Below are 4330 nucleotides of genomic sequence, written 5' to 3'. Positions count from 1 at the left end.
ATATTTTTCCTCTAAAATATTAAAAATGAAAAATTAATCTGAGAGAAAACTAAGGCTGCTAAATCATATTGTAGAAAAATTCCTGTTGCATTTTAATGACTAAATTTAGCACAAAACAAGATGTTAAGTTTCTATTATCTCCCTAAACACTGGTATTCCTATTTAAAAATGCTTTCTTATTTAAAAGGTGTGAATTGAACTCTATTCTGAATGCATGGCCACAAGATAATCCATGTATTCAAAGTTTTAAAAGGACTGAAGTATTTTTCTGAGTTTTTTGATGAGAAATCATATTTGACTCTAAGATGTATGTATGTCTCAATGATTTAAGACGTATCTATTTGTTTTTTAATTGCAAGATATATTTATATACTTCATGTGTGTTTGCATTTGTTACAAGTGGGTGTTCTCATATCAGATTCTCTACATTTCACTTTGTTTTGCTCATAACTTATAATATTAAGCAAATATTTTCATATCACTCAGTGACATTTTCTTAATTTAAAATTTTAGAAGGGGCTGGAGCGATAGCACAGCGGGTAGGGCGTTTGCCTTGCATGCAGCTGACCCAGGTTCGAATCCCAGTATCCCATATGGTCCCCTGAGCACGGCCAGGGGTAATTCCTGAGTGCAGAGCCAGGAGTCACCCCTGTGCATCACCAGGTGTGACCCAAAAAGAAAAAAAAATAATAAAATAAAATAAAATTTTAGAAATAATAGCTGTCTCTTGTCTTTTACTTTTCTTGTTGTTTCAGGGACACACCCAGGGAAACTGGATGATCATGTGGCACTGGGGAGTAAATCTTGGGCTGTTACATGCAAAGTATGTGTGCTAGTATTTGTGCAATCTCCTTTATTATGCTTTTACACATTTTACAAAAGATCTTACTGGTGATTTTATAGAACAGTTTCATAATCTTTTAAAGGCAATGCAGGCCTTCAGAGAAGTTTAGAGACATAACTTAAAATAATCATATTAGTGATAGACTGTGACAATATTTAAACCTCTTTACATGTGCTAGCTGCTAACAATCTCCCTGCATTTTTTTTCTAATTGCATTTAAGCATCATGATTTACAAAGTTGTTTATAATAGTTGTTTCAGGCATTTAATGCTCCAGCAATACTCCCACCACCCTGTGATCTTCCCTTTCCTATTGTCCCAGTTTCCTATCTAAGCCTGTCACCCTAGCAGGCACAAAATTAGTTAGTTTATATTGCTTCTTACACCAAAATGGGTAGTGGAATTAATAACAATTTTTCTCTGAATGGAAAGAACAGCTCTGATTGCAGCAGTTTTGTGTACCTGGGTCGAGAACTCAACATGCGGAACGACTTGGCGCCAGAACTGTGCAGTAGGAAGAGAGCAGTGTGGAGTGCCTTCAAGAGTGTTGAAGAAGTGGTGAAGAGACAAATGGTGCTGGCACAACTGGACAACCACATGCAAAATAATGGGCTTAGTCCTTGACCTGAAACCATGCACAAAAGTCAGGTCAAAATGGATTAAAGACCTCAACATCAGACCACAAACCATAAGGTACATTGAAGACAAGGTCGGCAAAACCCTCCATGATATTGAAGCTAAAGATATCTTCAAAGATGACATGCAACTGACCAAGTGGAAACAGAGATAAACAAATGGGACTACATTAAACTAAAAAGCTTCTGTACCGCAAAAGATACAGTGACCAGAATACAAAAACAATCTACAGAATGGAAAAGGATATTCACCCAATACCCATCAGATAAGGAGTTAACATCAAGGGTATAAAAGGTACTGATTGAACTCTACAAGAAGAAAACATCCAACCCCATCAGAAAATGGGGCGAAGAAATGAACAGAAACTTTACCAAGGAAGAGATACGAATGGCCAAAAGGCACATGAAAAAGTGCTCCACATCACTAATCATCAGGGAGATGCAGATCAATACAACCATGAAATACCACCTTACACCACAGAGACTGGCACACATACAAAAAAACAAAAACAACTGCTGTTGGAGAGGATGTGGGGAGAAAGGGACCCTTCTACACTGCTGGTGGGAATGCCGACTGGTTCAGCCCTTCTGGAAAACAATATGGACAGTTCTCAAAAAATTAAAAATTGAGCTCCCATTTGACCACAGCAATACCACTACTTGGAATATACACTGGAGAAGCAAAAAAGTATAGTCGAAATGACATCTGCACTTATATGTTCACCGCAGCACTGTTTACAAAAGCCAGAATGGAAAAAACCCGAGTGCCCTAGAACAGATGACTGGTTAAAGAAACTGGTACACCTATACAATGGAATACTATGCAGCTGTTAGAAATAAATGAAGTTATGAACTTTGCATATAAGTGGATCAACATGTAAAGTATAATGCTAAGTGAAATGAGTCAGGAAGAGAGAGACAGACATAGAAATATTGCATTCATCTATAAAATATAAAGTAACAGAGTTGGAGACTAGCACCCAAGAATAGTAGAAATAAGTACAAGGAGGTTGACTCCATAGCATGGAAGATGGCCTCACATTCTGGGGAAAAGGCAGCTCAGACAGAGAAGGGAACACCACGTAAAATGTGGTTGGAGACCACATGCGGGAAGGGTGATACATGTTGAAAGTAGACAAGAGACTGAACACAATGGCCACTCAACAACCCTATTGCAGACCACAACACCCAATTGGAGAGAGAGAACCAAACAGAGGCACAATGGGGTGGGGGGAGATAGAATTGGGGGGCGGGAGGGATATTGGATTTATTGGTGGTGGAGAATGGGCACTGGTGAAGGGATGGGTTCTTGAACATTGTATGAGGGAAACACGAGCAGGGAAATGTGTAAATCTGTAACTGTACCCTCATGGTGATTCACTAATTAAAAAAAAAATAAATAAAAAGTAAAAAAAAGAAGAAGAAGTGGTTAAGAGGACAAAGAACCTCGGGCTCTGGGCACATCTTTTCAACTCTACCGTTCTTCTTGCAGTAACATATGCCTCAGAGACCTGGGCCCTACAAAAACAGGATGAGAATGCTATTCGCTATTCAGGTATCCCAAAGAGGAATCAAACGAGCTATGCTTGGAGTATCATGTTTCACTCAAGTGAGAGAAGGAATCCAGAGTTCTGACCTTTGTAAGCAGTCAAGAATCAGAAACGCTATCTCATTTGCCAAGGTGTCAAAAATCAGATGAGCCAGACACGTAATGTGATTCAGAGACGACCACTGGACTAGAGCTGTTACTGACTGGATTCCACAGGACATCAAAAGACCGAGTGGCCGCCCAACAATGAGATGGTCAGACTTCTTCGTCAAAACCCTGAATGAATGGTTTGAGGCTCTTCCTGTTCCTAGAGTGAGCAGAAATCATTGGGTTACACTAGCACGAAACAGGGATGAATGGAGACGTTACCGGCGCACGCTCGAGCAAATCGAAGATCAATGGGATGACAAGTGATACAAGTGATATTTATTTAAAACAAGAATTTTAGCCTCTTGTGTCCTGGGCTGGGTGGTGGTGCAATGGCTAAACGCACCAAGAAGGTGGGGATGGTGGGTAAGTACAGGACACATTACAGGGAGGGAGCTCCGGAAGATGGTGAAGAAGATCGAGATCAGTCAGCATGCCAAGTACACCTGCTCCTTCTGTGGAAAGACCAAGATGAAGAGATGGGACATGGGCATTTGGCACTGTGATTCCTGCACGAAAACCATCCCCGGGGGTGCCTGGACCTACAATACCACTTCTGCTGTCACAGTCAAATCTGCCATCAGAAGACTGAAGGAATTGAAAGACCAGTAGATCTGCCATCTGAAGCATTGCTAACCTATAATAAATGGGTTAATTTATGTCAAAAAATAAAATAAAATAAAACAAACATTTTAACAAAATAATATGTTTATTACATAATAACAAATCAAAAGTTTTAAAATTATCAACACCACTAGCTGAAACGTAATTAATGTCCATAGGTATGTTCCTGAGTTTACCTATTAGGTATTTTGGCTTTCAATGTATTTTTTCATGATTTATATAATTATGACTTTTAGTGGAAAAGTATTTTTATGTCTATGTATGAAAAACCAAATGTATTGGTAACTCTCAAAGGTAGAACTTGATAGGAAGAAGAGAGATATGGCTATGGATTTTTTTAGGTAGTTTACTAAAACAGATGATAGATTATAAACAAATCAGAAAGGCATGATATTTTACCCAAGTCTGACTCATAAAAGAAGGAAACTTGTCAATATCAAAACCTAGGTGAAAAGTGAAAGTAGGTTGGCTATTAAAGATATCTATGTCCTTTAATATTTTCATGATAACTCACAAGTTTGACACACTTTTT

The 4330-nt window shown here is 38.7% G+C and overlaps 1 pseudogene; it reads left to right on the top strand.

Moving 5' to 3' along the window:
• The first annotated feature begins 3506 nt into the window (after positions 1-3506).
• On the top strand, positions 3507-3786 carry LOC101555048 (60S ribosomal protein L37a-like; annotated as a pseudogene).
• Positions 3787-4330: the final 544 nt, after the last annotated feature.

This window comes from Sorex araneus, chromosome 3, assembly GCF_027595985.1.
Source record: "Sorex araneus isolate mSorAra2 chromosome 3, mSorAra2.pri, whole genome shotgun sequence".
In the NCBI taxonomy this organism is placed as follows: Eukaryota; Metazoa; Chordata; class Mammalia; order Eulipotyphla; family Soricidae; genus Sorex; species Sorex araneus.
This window is presented reverse-complemented; position numbering and strand designations above follow the sequence as displayed.